General features: G+C 48.8%; 1 protein-coding gene across 8 annotated transcripts in view; it reads left to right on the top strand.

The window, feature by feature from the left end:
* Ncald (neurocalcin delta) overlaps positions 1–19,971 on the top strand; it is a 350,086-nt gene that overhangs the window by 306,171 nt on the left and 23,944 nt on the right. For 3 of the 8 annotated variants that reach the window (XM_013512738.1, XM_013512741.1, XM_005381933.2), the window contains one exon: positions 16,473–16,548. The exons of the other annotated variants lie outside the window; for them this stretch is intronic. The gene's annotated coding sequence lies outside the window, so the exon portion shown is untranslated. The remainder of the gene's footprint in view (positions 1–16,472; positions 16,549–19,971) is intronic. 8 annotated transcript variants of the gene reach the window in all.

Genomic DNA, 19,971 nt, shown 5'->3' with positions numbered 1-19,971 from the left:
GTGAATGAGTCTTGTGTACTGCAGAGTGGGAAGTCTAATAGGGTAAACCTGATCACCGGGGAACAGGACACACCATGTCTATGGAGCCACATTCTTACTAAGAAAATCCTCTCCAGCCAGATTCTCTCTTGACCACTTGGGGCTCCAGGCAGCCCGAGGGCTGCTGTATCAAGGACTCTTAAAGATCAGCCACCCCGTGGAATCCTTTCCTCGCAAGATCCTGGACTCGCATGGTGGCCCAGCTTTCCTGTGATATCCTCAAAATAAAGGACCTTGGGACATCTCTTTCTATAGATGGCAGAGCCATAGCTGTCCATGGATACTCATGGATGAGGCCATTTCTGGTCAAGTTTTCTGCCATTGCTCATAATAAACAAGAGGGGGACTTACTCTCTGGTCACCCTGCTGGTAGGACACCGACTACACTACACACGGCGTGTTTAGGAATTGTGTGGCTTCCTGTTCTCCCCGCATCAGCCATGAGTCTACAGAGCCTTTCCAGCTCAGGCTGAGCTCACGATGGTGTAAACTTTGGGGACTCTGGACACTATCACTGGTAAAGGGCACTCTGGCTCACCCTGTTGTCCCTGCATTTCAGAGACAAGCAAATTCACACACAACAGACAGGCCAAACACAAACGGTTACCCACAAAAGTTGACTTTTTCCTATTCTGCTGTTTTATAGGACTGCTGATCTGTAGTGGAAATGGGTGTTAGCCAAGAATGGCAACTAGACAGTGAGAGGGATGTGACAAGGTAGCATTTTCCAAATGGTTTCAGTGTAACATCTTTTTTCAATGCTTTTTACTGTACCCCATTTCTCCTGGCTGTTGGGCCCATCTTTATCCCAGAACAGACAGCCATGCTGGGCATGGTTATCAGAGCACAGCCGACCCAGGTGAACTGAGCTGTTGTCCACCACGATTAGGGTGGCTGTTTAACTTAGTGTCCAGATACAGGCACTTTTGAGAGAAAAAGTGCATTGCTGAGGATGAAGCCAGAACACTGGTGTAAACCAGGAGGGGTACTGAAGTGAGAAGTTAAAAGTGAGCGACATCTGTAGATGGAGGTGAGCCTTTGCGTGTGTCACATTGTGGTTGCTGTTAGAGCTGCAAAAAACCCCAAAAAACCCAAAAGAAAAACCAAGGCATTGAAATCCACTAGCAGAAGGAAGATTTATATGCAAGAAAACTGCCAGCAAGGGTGTGTCCAACAAGGGCCAAATGAGTGGCATGCACAGGCTGTGGTGACGAGGGCACTGGCTTGAAGACTCAGATGCTGTCCTTGGTCTGTCTCCCCAGCTGGGTGGCCCAGTGCAAAGTTTTCAATTTTTTTGAGCAGCTGTTTTGATTGGTTGGTTTTTGATTGGTTGGTTTGTTGATTGTTGGTTGATTGGCTCACCCATTTGGTGAACATGTGGACTTGCTATGTGCCACACATGATGGTGGCCAAGAGCACAGTCTCTCAGGGAGATGTACTTGGTTCCAGCAGCAGCTCTGCCATAACTGTGAGACTTGGAGTTTACCCCTCTGACCTCCAATTTTCTCACAATAGCATCTGCTCTGGTCTGAATGTTGTGTTCCCCCAAATCATAGTTTGAAAGCCAAACCCCCAAGATGATGATATTAGCAGGTGGGGCCTTGGCAGGATGATCAGTTCATGGGAGTGGTGTCCTCATGCATGGGCTGTGGATCCTGAGAACACTCGGGAGGGTGCCACTTGGAGGGAGGCAGCCAACAGGCCCTCACCAGGCACAGGCTCTCCCAGCACCTTAGCACGGGACTTCCAGTCTTCCAGAACTGTGAGAGAGACAGTTCTATCCAGTTTGTGGTGTTGTGTTAAAGCTGCACAAACTGACTGAGATAGTGCCTAACTTCTACTGCTGTTGTACACTGTTGTGAATGAGGAAATAGCCTGAGGGTTAGTAAACAAAACGTCTGGCAGTTTCTAACCTGTAGGAAATGCTCATGAAGTGATATGGGTGGTGGTTATTGTGGGTTCTGAGCAGGTTGCTGGAAATGTGGGAGGACTAGGGAGAGGGATTTGCTGGGAGGCGCAAAGGGACATCTCTGGGCTTTTAGAGAATCCAGGGAGGCAAGATTCTCACACTACAGCCTGCGGCCCAAAGGAAAAATCTCATGTGATTGCAGAAGTTGGGCCTTGTCTCCATGTGTCCCTCTTCCTGTTAGGACACTCTTAACACCAAGGAAGAGGAAGCTGAACCTCAGTTCTTAAAGCAAACATACATCCATTATCTCACCTCATAGGGAGTCCAGAGGTAGACTTCATGGTTCCAGGGTTTCATGGTGTTGTCAAGAGTCCATAGTTCTGCTCTACATTTCCCAGATATTGATTGACTTGCCTCAGGGTGGCAGTAGGGCTGCAGCAGTTCCATGTATTGTACCCACACCATGCACTAGAGGCAGAAAGAGATGGTCTCTTCCTTGTGTCTAAGAAGCCCTCTCAGATCCTGCTCCATACTTACAGACTTATGTGTAAGTCTCATTGGCCAAAACTGGATTCCAAGTTCCTTTCCACACCAGCCAGTGGTAAAATAAAGCTACTGAGTTTGTATTATGCTGATCAGCATCCACCCTCAAGGGGCTGAGATCCTTTCCTCTTCCCTACAACCATGGCATCTCAGATGGTGAGGAACAGCTATTAATGGGAGTGGGAGATGTGGCTGCTAGGTGACTGATGAGGGCTTTAAAAAAAAGAGGGCTTAGACTTTAGCTCTCACTTCCTAATTCTGCCTCCACTTTAGTATCTCTTCAACCCCCCCGCCTTGGTCCAGATGCCTACATCTCCCACCTAGATTCTTGGTTCTTCCTATTCCCACCCCCACATTCTGGTCTTCCCATTGGCCACCATTTACCTCTGGATAGAGTGTAAGTCTGACTGTCGCATTTCTCAGCTTCAAAACTCTCAAGTCGGATGCAGCTACCTTTCCGAAGATGTTCCAGGTGTTTTACTTATAGTAGTCCCCCTCCATACTTACCTGCATTTTTACTTTTCTTGTTTTCAATGACCTGAGGTCAACCATGGTCCAAAAATATTGAATAGAAAGTTCCAGAAATAAACAATTCATAAACTTGAAACAGCCCATTCTGATAAAATTACATGCTACTGTGCTTCCTCCCGCCTAGTTCACAAACTATCCTTTGCCTGGGCATCTGCGCTGTAGTCCACCTTCCCATTAGCAGCCATCTTGGCTGTCAGTGATGTAGGGTTTGGTGCTACCCACAGTTTCTGGTATCCCTGGGGCTCTTGGCCGCAATGACTCCTGTGTGTCTCTTTCATCATCCCAGTTGGGGACAGTCATCCATCCATGTTATTTCCGTATTCTACAAGCTTCCCACTATCTTCTCTGTCCAGTAGGTCCAGGTGGCTTCTGAGCCCCTAAAACACAGCTGGCCCAAACTGAGCTGCATTATAAAACATGTTTCAAATGGCAAATATTTGGAAATTCTAAAAAGAATTGTGGACCATTTCATTAATGATTTTTAAAATACTTACATGAAGAAATAATGATGTTTGGGGGTTTGGGTTGCTTATCTCTGTTTTTATTCTGTCTGCCCATATATTCCTCAGCAAATTCTGTTTTACATTTGAGAAATAGTGGTGTCTCCATGACTACAACTTCCAGAATATTTTAGTTATTTTTACAATCATTATTAGGAATAAAGAAGCAGATGTAAATTATGCTCTTTCTATTCAATTCCACTGAATTAAAGCAGACAGTTGCAGTTTTTTATGGATGAAGAATTAGGTACATATATATTATTGTTTATTATCTTTGCAAGGACCATTTAGAAGACCAAGAATTTTCTATTTCTAGAAAATATTTAGAAGAAAATATATTTACAATGGCACCAGAAACTTTATATATATATATATATATATATATATATATATATATATGTAGAAACAAGGGAATTCAATCCAGCAACCAAAAAAATAAAAGCTATTTTGGGGGGAAATTCTCCTTTTCCAGAAATGTCTGGTGAGTTTATCCTTCCACTTCAGAAATAAAATAATATTTGTGGTCCTAAATCATATCCTGAAGACTCTAACCAGATGTTCTCTGACAGCTGTAAAAGCTGAGTCTGACTGCGCTCTGAGGTGTGGTGTCCCGCTGCGTGATGGACGTCTTCGTGGAGTCCACTGCATGTGCCATGGACATTAATAAGTGCCCTGTGCCCAGTATTGTGAAGGGCATTGTTTCCTTGGATTTTGATCTTTAGAAGCCACTCAGAAAAGCTCTGTCCCAGTGCTGTGGATTCCAGGAAACAGGAAGAGAATTCTGGGCCCTCCCTGCTCATAAAGTTGTCACCCCCGGACAGCTGTGGGATCCCTCCTTCCCTCCTTCCCTCCTGCCTCCCACTGTTCCTTCCTTCTCTCCCTTTCTTTTATGACAAAATGTGCATAATATAAAATTTACCACAACTGGGTGTGGGCATGGCATTCCGTGCACTCGCTGTGCTGCATGGCCTTCACCACTATCAGTTTCCAAAGTGTTTGCTTCACCCCAGACAGAAAACTAACCACAAGCGCCAGCTCCCCGTTCACCCCAGGCCTCAGCTCTTGGGAAACTGTATTTTATTTCTGTTCTATTTCTAAGCATTTGGCTATTCATGCATGCTGGCTCCGCCTGGCTTCTTCTATAGCTGAACACTTGTGACTTCCTGCTGAAGAAGAACCACCAACTGGGCCCTTTCTAGTCAGTGTTTTCCTGGGCCAGGGCAGATGCTGAGCCCTCCAGAGAGGGCAGCCCCATCTGTTTCACCTGGTACTCTGACAGAGGGCGAGACGTGGCGTGTCCTGTGGGGACAGAGTTCAGGGGGTTGCTGATCACAGCCGCGTGTGCCGTCGATCACGCTAGCCCCACTGTACAGGGCAGAAAGCCAGCCCTGGGAGATCACTAATGGAGCAGGCAGAGCAGGACTCTGCCCAGCTTCTGGCCACCATGGGCTTATTTCCAGCGTGGCCCCAGAAAGGGCTCCAAGGTCGCAGAACACACCGCCAGCCCCTGGCTCGTCCTCAGCAGGGACGCTGAGGAGATCTGTGACAGCTCCGGGATCATTTCTGGACCACGTGTGGTGCGTGGGGGCTGCACTGTTTAACTCCATGCAGCAGGACCGAAGGGATTGTGGGCTCCTGGAGCTAAACCCACACATGAAACAGTGGTACATTCACACCGACCCCCGGTGTGGGAAGACACGTGCGTGCACACACACGCATGTACTCGCTCCAGGGAGAGCAGTGCAGGACTCCACACCTACTGCACCCAGCGACTACCCAGCGTTCCTGACCTGAAGAGCTTAACCTGGTTCTGCTCACTGGTCCACTTCCCCTTCACTATAACTGGAGGGTTTCGTCAGCACCGCTTTGCATGAAGTACTGGGTTAACGCAAGAGTGCTAGAGTTGTACCGCTGCGTTTTAATGCTGACCCTACCATGTAAGAGCTGTGTGTCTTTGGGTAGCTCACTTCACCTCTCTGTGCTTCAGTCTCTTCATCTGTGAAACAAGGGCAGTGGTAGAGCCAATGTCAGGGGCCAGCTGTGGGACCGGAGGAGTTAGTGTGTGTGGAGCGCTACGGCACACAGTCACAGCCAGCCAGCGCCCCCTGTGGCCAGTAGCGGAGGGAGAAAGGGGAAGGTGCTGGGTGTTCATAACCTGGGCTCCGATTCCTGGGGAACCGCTCATGCAGACTTGTGTCACACTCTCCATTTAAGTTGACACAGTGACTCGCAGTTACACCAACCAAACTGGCGAATAGGAGCATCCGTCTCACCACTAGCAGCGCAGGGCCCTCGATCACAGCCCTGTCACACACGACGGTGCACATTTTCCCGCCTTCTCTAGGGCGGCTGTGACCGTGATAACCACGGTGCGTCGAAGGCACGTGCTGATAACCACAGTGCGTCGAAGGCACGTGCTGGGAAGGCACATCAGTGTACTGCCACAGACACCTCGCGTAAGTGACAACATTTGCACATCTGTTTTTCTTCCCTTTTGCAATGAGCCACGAGCACACTCCCGGAAAGTGGCCAGGCCTCCCTAGAATTCTGGGATGAACTCAAGTCTTGGGATATTTTCTGAAATGAACATGTCGCATTTCACTCGCGTCATCAGAGGAGGCAGGCTGAGGGGGTCACAGTGCAGCTCGCTCAGTGCTGTGATTCCTGCGTCATCGTCATTTCCCAGCTCAGCGGGAAGGCACGGGGCTCAGGGCTGCAGGAGGAGGTGCTCCGCGGGGAGGGGGACCTGTGGGTGCTTCAGCCTGAGTCTCAGAGACTCCAGCCTGTGCTGGCCACAAGAAGAACTTACTGTCTTAGCCCCCTGCGAGTCTCGAGGAGCAGCCTGGTGGGTGGCTCTTGGTAATGTCGTCGAAAGTTTCCCATCTCGCTTTCTCATGTACTCATGTACTGTCTCTCCACCCTAAGACTTGGTGGTCACAGCCCAATGTGGTGGCACATGCCTGTAATCCCAGTACTCAGGAGGATGAGGCAGGAGGATTGCCCCAAGTTCAAGGCTAGCCTGGGCTACATAGTGAGACTCTATCTCCAATGAAAAGAGGCTGATCACAGATGACCCCAACCATTCCAGCCGTCACCCCTAACTGCAGAGAAACGGCTGCTTCTCTGCCTGTGTCGACTTTATCAGCAAGGAAGACCTTTCCCTGAGGCCTCTAGCTGCTCTCCTTTCTTGAATCGTTGACAGAACTGGAGGTCTTGCCTTCCCCCCACCCCAGTTCCTGGCAGGGGAGTGCACCCGCCATCACTGAAGGGGAAGACATGGGATTGGCATCAGGGCCTGCTGTGTGGTGTAGGGAGAGAGAGGGGTGTTGGGTTACCGGGAGCTTCAGAAGCAGAGGTGTCTAGACCGGATTTCCTGTTGGAGCCGCTGTAATTGGATATTCTGGCGTTGAATGTTCTGAGTGTCAAGTTAGTGCTGATCTCATTGAGCCTGGGCCGCATCTGTTCCTCGGCACATATTCATTGTCTCTGATTAGATCTTCTTTCCCCTAATGCTGCAGGTATTAAGGGACAATTCTAGAGCCAGCTGGAATCCCATCGCTGTGCATCAACGGTCAGATTTCACACCCTGCCGGTGGAGTTTTATAAAGAATCAAGTGAGAAATGAATGCTCAGCTGAGTATAAGGCCATGCTCAAAGATTTATCTAATTAAAAAGCATGTTGAACACATCGATGCAATACTATGTAAAAATTATGCGAAAGGAGGGCGGGTGATGGGCATTTGGTACTGGTGTAGACGGAGGAAAGGAGGACAGAGGAATCTGTGTAGAAGTGAGGCAGAACAGCTCGTTTCGCCTCGGAGGCCTTAAATTTCAAATCTCATCACAGGTCTGAGTGAACATGAGCGGTTAAAAACATCTGTCTTGAGTCTATTCCTACATTTGTATCCAGCAGAGGCTGAAAGGAACATAAATAATAAATAATAACACTAAATAAAACATAAAGAATAACACTCAATATGTGTGCTGCACCTTTTATTACTGTGGCTTTGCTGCTGTTATTTATAAGTGGCACTCTCATTCCACATTGGTTGCACACTTTCTAAGGTATTCTTGCACTCATCTTGCACACGGGCGAGTGTGCTTATCTTTCCTTCCCAGCTCTTTCTGTGTGACACAGTGTCACGTGATGATCAAAGCGGAGACCAAGAGGCCTGGGATGAGCGAGAGAAGTGTCACACAGCCGGTGACTGTGACAAGATTAGCAAGGAAGGAGCAGGTTTACGGAGGTTCTGCACTGAGCTATTACCTGATGATTACGTACCCCCCCACAATGGGTGTAGCTGAGTCATGTCTGTAAAAGCTTCTAGTGAACCCACCACTCCCCAGCGCTTGGAAAGTCTGTTATGCAGTGTTTGAAGCTGGCACAGTTTGAATGAGTCTGTGAGATGAAAAGAAAATGTCTGTTGATTGACTTTCTTCACCTAAACCTAAACCTTCCTCCCCTCTGGAGCACTGCTGGGTGGGGCTGCAGCGGAGGCTTGGGAGGATCCCGAAAGCCTGATTGCCGGGGGTGGTGGCAGCTGAGGAAAGGAAGAGAGGGCGCTCGGATAGGGGGTGCCCAGGGGCGGTGCCTCCTCTGTGTTCGATCCCCACCGCTAACAAGTTGTATCGTCCTCGGAGGTCACGTGGGCACTTCGCGCAGGTCGAAGCCGCTTGCTCTGCGCATCCTGCTGTGTTTCCGGACTCACGCGGAGCCACTCGAGGACACGCGGGCCGCCAGCTCTGTGATGTCCCACACAGCGCCTCGGCCGGCAGGGACCCTTCCCTCCCTCCCCGTGCTCGTCTCGGTGTTACGGGGGGACCTTGCCCGCATCTGCAGTTCCCACCCACGGAGTAAGGGTGACGCTCCAGCTGGGGCCTCGCTCTGCGGTTCGGTTCTGATCTTATCCGTCCTCGAGAGTCCGTGAGGAGCCTGGGGTTTTGGCTCTTTCTCCCGGCAGCGGTGACTCATGGAACAGCCTCGGAGCCTGTGGTACTGCTCACAGCTCAGCGTCGTTGGAGGGAGTCAGGAGCGAGGGACAGCGAGGATCAGGAGGACAGCATCGCCCTTTGGCACTCACCTGTCACATACCTGCAGGCAGGGTTCTGCCCCGGTGATCATAGCCCACCTCCACATTTCTTTAGAGGCAAAACCCAGCCGTCCTGACTGCTCTGTACACCCACCTCAGCGTGAGGTGAGCTCCCACTCTCAGGGCAGAGGTCAGCTTCCATGTTTCATGTGTTACTGCCTTAACCAGAGCATGTTTTCATATAAAAAAACTATGACTTTGCAGCAAGCAGTGGTCCATCTGCTCTATTCACCGAGTGAGTCTGACCATCCTACCTATATGACATAAGATGTCATTTTGGCTGTAATATCCTGGCATACTGGCAGCTTTCAGGAAATTCTTTTCTTTTGGGTGGGGGATCCTGGGACTCGAACTCTTGACCTCACGCTTGCCAGGCAGGCCCTGTGCCACGAAGCTATATCTCTGGCCCTGGAAATGCTTATGAAAAAATTCACAGGGTGGTGGGACCTCTCTGAGTAAAGATATCAGTGCAAGCTTTCCTCATGTGCCATAGAACATGGCTTACAGTTTTATTCTAGCAATAATGTTTATTCTAACTTTTAAATCCCATTATTTGACCTATTAGTGATAAATTAATCACTTTAAAGTACATTATTTAATACATACTAAAAATCTTTGTAATCTGATATGGAAAATCCTGAAGCTCTGTTTATGAAACCATGTATAATGGTTGGGTGTGGTGGCACATGCCTGCAATCCCAGCACTTGGGAGGCTGAGGCAGGGGGATTGCCGTGAGTTTGAGGCCACTGTGAGCTACACAGTTTGAAGACAACCTATACTACATAGTGAGACCCTGTCTCAATACAACAACAACAACAAAAAACCCAACCAACCAACCAAACAGGAAAATGGACCCAACTCTGTTTTGATCAGTGTCATGTTAATTCTAGAATTTTACTGTGCTCTGTGTTCTTATATTATCACTTTTTCTGCAAATGCAATCAAGTTCTACTTTTGCATAATTTTATTATAATGGAAAATGCTGCTGTTAAAGAAACAAGTGATTGACTCAGAGGATTGAAATAGCCTGTGTATCATTTTTGTGCATCATTGGACTTCATAACCCACTGATGGAGGGAACGAGGCTATTGGAGAATTCATCCTCACCATTATGCAAATGGGAGCACTTACATATAACATCTTGCCTTATTGTTTCTACATCAGTGAAATTGTTTCAGTAAATTCAAATTTCCTTTCAGTCTTATTAAACCATAATCATTTTGTTCCAACAAAGTCTGAATTTGACTCTCGGAGTAAGCAGATTTGAGTCTTTAGATTTATCACCAATAAGGAAGATTTGTGTTGTCGGTTCTGGACTGCATTACGGTTTTATTTGTGCATCTGAGCACAAACAGATGCATAACCCTGATGTCCTCTCTCCTTGGTTGGTCCCTGCAGCTCCTCATGCAGCTACCTTTGCTTGCACCATGACTACCCAGCTACGTGTACTAGGAAACCTTTCAGTGTTGCAAGGTTAAGTTGAAAAGACCAGAAGTCACATTATTCAGGAAAAGGAAGAATGTGGCTTTCTTTATACTTTCTTCTAAGAAAGCACATTTTGAGGTTCAGCAGTATGGGCATTTTTAAGTGGGACCCCAGGGTACAGGAGGCAGGATGCCACCAGTGGCCTGGCCATGTGAGCAGAGGGTTGGGTCTACCTGCTATGGCTTCAGCTGTCCCTGGCCCAGGGAGCAGCATTCCCGGGAGGCCACAAGCTTGTGTGAGTTGTGTTGGGATGCGTTGGATGCCCAGGAGCACGTCCTTTTTGCACTGGCCCCTTAGGGCTCTTGCTGTTCACTGGTGCTTGCTGTACTCCGAATGAGGGATAGCAAGGTAGCTCAATAGGCATGAGCCAGGCTTGGCAGAACTTGGAAAGACCAGGAAGAGTCGCAGGTGGTTCCGGTGGGAAGGGAGTGGGGGTGCGGAGGATGCACGCGTGAACCCGCCCAGGCACGTGCAACAGCCTAAAACTAAGGTGCAGCGGTCCCAGAGGCGCTGGGAGCCTCGGTTGGTTGGGTTTTTGTCACTTTGTGGATATAGGCGCGCCTTTCCTCTCTTTAGGGTAAGCTTCCATTTCCATTTTCTCTTAAAAAGAAATGGAAATAGTAGAGAGTAAGGCTGAGCAGAAAAGCACGTCCCTACACTGGCCAGCGTGTGCACACGCCCACTCCTCCCGCGGCTTTGCTCCGGTCGCGCCGGCACTGCGCTGCCTGCAGGGCGCAGAGATCCTGTTCTGCGTCCACCACTGAACCAGGGCGTGCGGCCCTGGGCAAACCCTTCCTTCTTCAGCCTCCATTTCTTCCTCAAGGACCTGCTGAGATGGTGTCTGTGGCGGTCCTGGACATTCGTGCAAGAAAGCGCGTGCTTTGTTTCAGTGTGTAGTGTTGCTCTACCCATGCTCTGAGTCCAGGAGATAGCAGTGGCGAAAGTGAGGGGACAGAAACCATACGCTGTGTGATTCCAAAAGGAGGGCCCTTCGTTTTATTTAAAGCTTTCATATGCTGCATGATTAGAAGCAAAGAGAAAATGAGTCAAATGAGAATTATGAGTTTTCATAATGGATTCAGTCAGTGGACAGATTTTTATTGAGCTGCTATTATGTGCCACGCCTTGTTCTAGCCCCTAGGTTTATAGCAATGAGCAAAGCAAACCCAAACCTTGGCGACTTCACAAAGCCTCCACCCCCGTAGAAGATGGGGAATGAGCAACCTGAAACTGACAGTATGTGAGAAGTTGTAAGCGTTGCAGCGGAGGAGGAGGCCCCTGCCAGGGCAGTGGGGTGGCACTGAGAAGGCACATGGACGTCACCTGGAAGGAGATGAGGGCGCGTCATGAGGACATGGATGTGAGGAGAGGGGCTCGAGCTGGGAGGATTTGGGCACGGGGGCTCGGACAGAGGGGGCAGCACCGAGGGTCAGCCCTGGCTGAGGAGGAGACGGAAGCTCACGTGGAGACTGGGGACTGGAAAACCGGGGGTGTGGGCAGAGAGAGGAGGAAGAGGGGAAGGATGGAGGAGCACGGGGAGGACAGAGGAGGTGTGTCGGGGAGGTGGTGAGAAGAGCTCTCTTTTCGGACTGTGGTGCCGTATCTTACCTGATCGTGAAACCCCCCCCCTGCAGCTGCGGGAGGGACATGCATGCCTAAGGATCATGCAGCTGCCGAGTCACGGAGTGGGGATTTGAACCCAGGGTCCTCTGGTTCCAGCGCCCGTGTCCTTAACCACTGTGCTTTGCGCCTCGCCTGTGCACACGTGTCACCCTCGCAGAGCGCTTGCTGCACCCTGGGGGCTCTCCTGTCCTCAGCCAGGAGCAGTGACCGTAGTACCAGGAAAAGGTGTGCTGATACCGCGCTACATTTCCCGAGAAAGAAAAACAAACAGGAGGCGAACACCTGCACGAACATCATTCCTAGTGGAGGGAAGGCTCGTCGAGGAGCCCACAAGGGTGACACTCTTTAGTTCTCACAGCTCACGGTCCCCGGGGACGTCTGCCAGCCAGTGCTGCTCACCTCGCCCCAGGGCCCAGAGACGTGCTGCCTCCCTGGAGCTCTGTGGAACAAGGGAGGCAGTGTAGCCCCTGGTGGTCAGAAGGGAAGAGGCTGGCCAGAACAGAGCCTGATTTCTAGAACTGCAGGCCAGCATCCTTCCCAGAGCTGGGAGAAAAGTTCCAACAAGACCCAGCTTCGGGCGCACGTCCGGCTGGCTGGAATCAGGACGGAGGGATCGGTCTCATCCAGCTAGACACCGGTGCGACTCCCACGGGTGGGCAAGGGAGGAGTCGTCCTTACAGCTGCCTAACTGCTGGGGCGCGCTTCCGGTGTACGAGGCACGACTCGTTTCTTCTGTGGCTTTGCGGGGCTGGCTGTGCTGAAGGCCGCCGTCACCCCTGCAGTCACGTGTGTGGGATCTGGTGATGCGGGTCACCCTGTGAGGCTGTGAGGCATCAGAAGTGAAGCCCAAAAGGATCTCGAGAAAGAGCATCGCAGGACCAGTGAGGAAGCCTGCTAACTGCGCAGTTCAGGATTCTGAGCTGGGTGGGAGGCAGGGAAGGCCAGGGGTAAGAAGAGGCGGTGACCACGCCAGGTGACACTGACAGGCCACGCCCCCAGGGCCGTGTTGTTTTTCTAACCACACAGCGGAGCTTTGGTTTTCTTCTGCTCTCTCTTCTTTCTTATCTCTGTGATACTCTTTTGAAAAGCTGGCTTTAAAAAAAGAAACAAAAACCACAGAGACTCATTTTTTCCCCTAGATAAAGAAAAACCGCTCGATCAGTTGGTGTCTGTATTTTTTACTCGCGGCCTCCAGTGTGCTGTGACAACCCCACCCTCGTCCAGCTGGACCCTGGGAAGGTTCCGGCCTCCCGCAGAGCTGCAGGGCCCTTGCAGAGGTGGCTGTGCTTCCCGTAGCCTGCTTTACCTCAGTCCAGACTCCACCCACCTGATCTGCGAGGGTCACTGCCTTTGAAAGCCCGACTTCTCATCCTTGGGGTTTCCTTCCAACTCTGAACCGTAGCCGCGTCTCCACTCTCCCCTGCGTGTCTGGATCGAGGGGCTTGAAGTGGTCTGCCCTTGAGTTGGACACACTCCACTCAGTGCTCACGGGCCATCACTCTGAGCCCCCGCAAGGAAGGGCAGAAGCCACAGGTGTGGACAGGCCCTCTCCACCCGCCCACTCAGCAGAAAGAGGACGAGGTGGACCGATTGCAGTCAGAATCGGAGCTGTCCCCTGCACTCCGATGACTTCTCAGATTCTCTAGCGGCCTGAGGCCCACACTGGAGCCATGGGACATCCCCAGGACATGAGCCAGACCCCGATTTCAGCTGAGGCGCTGCAGGATTAACCTGCCCTTGACCCAGAAGGAATGAGCAGAGCTTTATGGGTCAGCTGGGACTGGGTTCTAATCTGTGTCTCTTCGAGCCTCAAGTTTCTTCTATCTGCTATAAATAGGAATAATCACAGTTCTGTGACAAGCTTTTGTGACAATAACTTGAAAATATATATGTATATATTCCCAAATAGTATATATTTCTATACACATATATGTATGCATGTATATATGAGGATACACACATATACATACATGTAAGTGCATGTATATTTCTATATATAGTGCATATGTAGATATACATTTCTGAGGATATGTTCTGGGAAATGTGTCATTATTGGGTTTGTCATCCTGTCAACATCAGGAAGTGCACTTATGCGAGCTGATGGCTATGATGTCCGCAGCAGAACTTCACAGAGCCACGCTCTTATACGTGGAGCCGGGTATTCCACACAGGACGTGGCTGTGCACCCGTATAACCTTCCAGTGCGTGACTGGTGTGTGTTAGGAGCACAAATAGGAATCCCTTTCCTTTCTTGTTCCTGCAGTTTGGTGGCTGAGCTATGAAAGGATTAAGGAAGAAAATCGAGAGTTGATGCGACCACCCTTCAAAAATAGGATGTGTTACCCCCCAGAATTTGAAACTAGGAAGGCTGCCGGGAGCAGCCACACCAGTGCATGCGAAGGTTTCTTACTCGCTGCATGAAGCTCCTGGGGAGGGTGCGGCACCAAGCTCCTCTGAAAAGGACTTGAGAGAGGAGGAGCAGGAGCCCGTGTGAAGTCCTGACGGTGGTGAGATGTGTCCAGGTCGCGGCTCCGGAAGGGGGGCAGGGCTTTCCTGGGCCAAGGAGGGCGCTGTCCTTGTCAGCGAGCCAACCTGCAGGCCGCAGCAGGGGAGAGAGCAGGGAGGCTTCCAGCTGTCCGCAGTCAAGTGTCAAAACTCTGAGCAAACTGTTACGGGAGGTGCGGCACCAGGACGAGGCCCGATGGGAATGAGAGTCCAGGCCGAGCTGGAAGGAGGGAGAAGGAGCCTTGTCCTAACCCTACGCGCACTGGCCTCCACTGGCTATGCTGAGGACCAATAGAATCCCAGCGCAAATGGGGTCCTGAGGCTGTGGAGGTACCACACGAACCAAGACTCGGAGGAGTTCTGTGGATTGCTAGAGTTAGGAAATACAAATACAGGGCGCTCAGCTCAATTTGCATTTCAAACAACAGGTAACATTGTAGCTGTTAACATTGCTGGTTGCTTATCTGAAGTTCAGATTTAGCTGGGCATCCTGTGTTTTCGTTAGCTGGTCAGCCTTTGTTTCTGTTGACGCATGATGTTTGACGTATCTGTGGGGGACAGTCAAGTTGAGTACCTGTATAATGTGTAAAACTCAAGCTGGGGTAACTAGCACTTCCGTCTCTTCGAACGAATTATCATTTCTATGTGTGGAGAACTTTTGAACTCTTCTAGTTATTTGGAAAGTATGATAAATGATAAGTCTGTAGTTACTATTGTACTATAAGACACTAAAATAATCCCTCCTAAATTAGTGCCATGATCTAACTTCTCTCTATCCCTTTCCCCTCTTCTCTTTCCTAACTTCTAGTGACCATTATTCTACTCTACTTCTTCTTGAGACAGGGTCTTACTATGTAGTTCAGGCTGGTCTTGAACTCATGGCAATCCTCCTGCCTCAGCCTCTCGAGGGCTGGGATTATAGGTGGGGACAATGGGCTCCACTCTACTCTTATGAGATCAGCTTTTTAGCTTTCACATAGTCATGAGAACATGTGAGATTTATCTTTTTGTGCCTGGCTTGCTTCACTTAACATGATGTCCTGCCGTTCTAGCCATGCTGCTGCAAATGACAGGGTCTTGTTGTTGTGGATAACTAGTATTCCGTGTGTGTATAATGCACATTCTTGTCCTCCATTCATCTGCCAATGGACACACTGGTTGATCCTACATGTTGGCTATTGTGAACAATACTACGATAACCATGTGAGTGCAGGCATGTCTCTGCAGACTGATTGCAATTTTTTGGATGGATAGCCAGTGGTAGGACTCCTGGATCACTCGTTAGCTCTATTTTTAGTATTCTGAGGAACCGCCATGCATTTTCCAACATGGCTGCACTAATTTACATCCCTGCCCACACCACGTATGAAGGTTCCCTTCCTCCTCACCCTGGCCAGCCCTTGTTACTTTTTGTCATTTAGGTAAGAGCCACTCTAACTAGGGTAAATGGCACCCCGTTGCAGTCTTGATTTGCATCTCCATGGTGACGAGTGTGTTGAGTATTTGCCATAGACTTGTTGCCTGTTTGTATATTTTCTTCTGAGAAGTCATGCAGACCCCCTGTATTTTATCTGGCAGCTCTAGCGAGTACCTAGGAACCCTGACGACTGGGTAGAGAGCGCTGGGGGAAGAAGACAGTTGTAAAATGTGTTACTTTAGGTGGTATGTCGCCCTGCCTGGCACCTAGCTTTCCCCCGAGATGCTTCACTTATGGCCCTACCAGCAGTGTTCCCCGGCCCCGCCTCTTGGCCAGAGAGACTTCCCCCATGGTGCCAGACAGTGGTTCAGAGAGGGCGGCAGAGGTGCTCGAAGCTACCTAGGTGTCGCCGTCCACATAGAACTTGGGAAATCTGTAGGAGCAAAGCTTTCGTTAATAAACACTGTCATTTAGGAGACGACAAGCTCACCGAGAGGACTGGCCGCTCGTCACTTGCCATTCTTCCTTCTGCCTTGCCAGGTGGGCAGGTGGCTGGCCGGGTTGGCGCCGCAGGCGTGATTGATTGGTTTTGGTTACTGCCTGCACTGTATTTTCTTTACTCCTTGTTACTCATTAACCTTCCTTAAACCTGTCATCTCATCCTTACTTCCCACCCAGCAGCCATCTTCCTTCCCTCCCTTCTTTCCTCCCTTTCTTTCACATTTCTCCTCTTCTCCTCCCTTAACAAAATTTTGGGCACATCCTAATTTCTCATTTGTGGCTGACCCTGGTTCACTTTCTCCTTTTTCTTTGATTTGTATCATTCTAGATGCTTTGGGCCCCTTACAGGGCAAACTCACATACCAGTCATCTCATCAGTACGATTTGTCGCAGGAAACAGCATGGTAAGGACGCAGATTTCTATACTGAGATTCAAAATGATCTTAGAAAACTCTGGTTTCCTTCCTCCTCATTTTTTTTTGGCCTGGTAGTAGCAGAAATGTGGTCTCGCCTGGAAAGTGTTGGTTCCTGGAGCAGAATTCCTTGAGTGCACAGTCTGGGCCTCCAGGGAATAGAGCCTGGAGGCAGAGCTGTGTCCCGTAGAGAGAGCTGTGTACTTTCATCCAGAATAGCATAAGGAGTCACAACTAAGACAAATGTCAAGGAAATAAAAGAAAAATGGAATCAACCTCCATGTGTATAAAGGAAAATTAGTTAAATATATTCCATATAATAAAATGCCAAAGAACTATATGCTTCACATTATTCACCATTGTATCTGTTACTTAAGCCAATGCTCAGCTGGTCAGTACTCAAAATTGTTCAATCAATAAATGAAATTCAACAATTTAAAAAGATGAGCTTCTCCCATAGGTATAACATGGAGGAATGTTCATGATGTCCTTCTAAGTGAACAGACAGGTCAAAGAACTGTACCACATGGTCCATTAATGGTTAGAGTGTACAGATTTTATAACATGCATTTAAGTGTCTAGGATGATATGGGGCATATAAATAGAATAGGACTGGTTATTTTCTGTAGAGTGCCACTGGATCAGAATGGGTATTCATGTTTTCATTTTTACAACCATTTTTACTTAGATTTTGTACAATACTCTTTATGTGTGGCTTCACTTTCTGCAGTTCAGTTACCCATGATTAACTATGTCCAAATATGTTACATGGAAAATTCCAGAAGTATATACTTTATAGGTTTTAAATAACCTTTATTGTAGTATATCATAGTTTCCTGTTGCTAATCTCTTGCTTTGCCCAATTTGTAAATTACACTTGATCACAGGTTTGTATGCACAGGGAAAAGGCACACAGTTTCTGAGGTTCGGTACAATCTGGGGTTTTGGGCACGCACCCGGTGCCTTGGGATGAATTCGCTGTAGAAAACGGAGGCCGCTGTAATGATGCTTGCTTTGGTTAATCAGCCAATCCAAAACTGGCATTTCCATATTTGGGGTGGGGCGAGACAGCTGTTAGATAATGTTCAGATCCTTATCAGAAATACATATTTTATTGGGAGTAATGTGGGCAATAAAACTTGGAAAAGCTGAAGGCCAGGCCTTCTCTAGTCTGAAACGCACACTGGTGAGCAAGCTCAGAGACATGAGGGAAGCCGTAACCCTGCCTGCCCTGAGGAAACCATGTGATTTCCCGGCCGCTTCTCACTCTACAGGAGGCACGGGAAGAGCAACTTGCGCCTAACGCATCTCCAGCTCGGGAGATCTTTCGTACCAGTTCAGGGCTCACCCCAGATGCAGGTGCCCTCGGCAGGGCAGTGAGTGCAAGGGTGTGGAAAGCCTTTGCCTGGGGCAGTTGGTTCCCACCGGCCACAGAGCCGCTCGGAGGCCTGCTTGGGCAGCGTCTTCCCCTTACCTCAGCCCATCTTACCTCAGCCCACAACCGGAGGAGAGGATGGACTTTGGGTAGGGTAGAGACAACCCTCTTCAGCTCTCTCTCGTTAACATTTCAGTTTTCCCCTTCATGGGTCACTGCACGTTGTTTGCTAATTTGCCTGTTGTGTGTAAACATGTCAGTTTGTATGTGTGGTCTCCGTTCAAATTCCCACTGGTTTCATTAAAGGAGAATTCTGAAGCAGTGTGCTGCTCAGGTTTTTATTTGGCCACATTTTTTTCCCCCCACTGAGAATCAAAGACAGTTGACCTTCGGGCCGGGGATAGCTCCGTGGCACAGCGCCTGCCTGGCAAGCGTGAGGCCCTGAGTTCGATTTCTGGTTCAGCTGACCTAGAAATGAAGTTGTGGGTTTTGGTTACCAGTACCATTTGGGTGGATAAAATGCCCAGTGTCTACGCTGTGGTAAAGCAAGGCTTATTTTCCTTCATCTGTAGCTTTAATGACTTCCTTCCTGACATTTTAGGGACCTTTAGCCCATTACGCTTTTACAATTTGGAGATCCCATGAGTGGCCAATTCACAGCCTCTTAGTGGATGGATGATGGGAGGGTTTCCGTTAGTCTGGTCCTTTCCCTGCTCCTCAGCGTAGCCAAACTTGGCTCAGCTGCTGGCCCCCTGTGAATTCCACTTTAGAAGCCCTCGAGGTGGCCTGCTTTTCCTCTGAAGTTGGCCAGGCTGTCGGGGGCGAGCTGAGGTTTTCCCCAGAAAACCTAATTCTGAGCTCTGAGGAATTCAACCAGAGCCTCCTCAGAGGCTCATGAGGAACTGCAGAAAAGCTGTGATACAGACTTTTCCCTGCATAGAGTCACTGGAGCCCAAAAGATTGTCTAGTTGGCATTTCCTTTCATGCTGACCTCCTTTTCAGTCACTACTCCTTTAATTTTCTTTTTAACTGGGACGTTGGCCCTGTATTTTAGATTCCTGCTTCTCTGTTGGTGATTTGGTGTCTTCTCTTGTATGTTTTCCCTCTCTTTTTGTATTTTAAAGAGAATAATAAAAAAAGTTACAGAATTTCAAAACAAGATGATAGGAAATGAACAATGGTTGTTATATTGCATATTGTTAGCTTCAGAGTAGTTGCTGAGATTACCAGATATAGGCATGTAAGATTGGTCAAACAATACAACCACTAATCGTTCCTTTCAATGAACTAATAGAAATTACTAGTATGGTTGTCTTGGCTATCTTGCATATGTGCGTGTGTGTGTGTGTGTGTGTGTGTGTGTGTGTGTGTGTGTGTATTACTTCCTTCTTTTCTCCTTTCCTCCATCCCAGTTATACCACAGTGATATATGTCCCATGTTTACAGCAGCATAATTTGTCATAGCTAAATCTTGCAAACAACCCAAACACCCATCAACTGAGGAATGGATAAAAAAGATGTGGTATTTTTATACAATGCAGTATTATTCGGCTATAAAAAAAGATAAACTCGAGGCTTTTATAGGTAAATGGATGCAAGTAGAGACCATACTCATTAGTGAAATAAATCAGAATCACACATGTAAACATCGTATTGTCTCCCTAGTGTAAGAAACTGAAAGTAAATAAAATCTGAAAGGTCCAATAGATATTGTGAAAGGGAGAGAAACTATTTGTCCTTTTTTGTTGGTGGTCAATATTAACCCTGAATTTATTCTCTGAGCCCCAGGAGACATGGAGGACTGACACAAAGGCCCGTGAAAGGTGAGGGAGACCAGGAGACCAGGACCCTGGAACAGAACCTGTGTAGAACTTCACACAGAGGTGTGACACCGTCTGGCTTGTGTTTCTAGACAGTCACCCTGGGGGGCTGAGTGCGATGAGGCTGGGGCCAGGAGTCTGGAGAGGGAGGACAAGAGTGAACCTGAGAGGCCAGCGGAGAGAGAGCAGGAGAAGACCAGGAGGAGATGGCGCAGTTGG

Source organism: Chinchilla lanigera, unplaced genomic scaffold (assembly GCF_000276665.1).
Source record: "Chinchilla lanigera isolate Chin_1 unplaced genomic scaffold, ChiLan1.0 scaffold00016, whole genome shotgun sequence".
NCBI lineage: Eukaryota > Metazoa > Chordata > Mammalia > Rodentia > Chinchillidae > Chinchilla > Chinchilla lanigera.
Note: the sequence above shows the minus strand (reverse complement) of the source record. Positions and strands in the feature narration are given on the sequence as shown.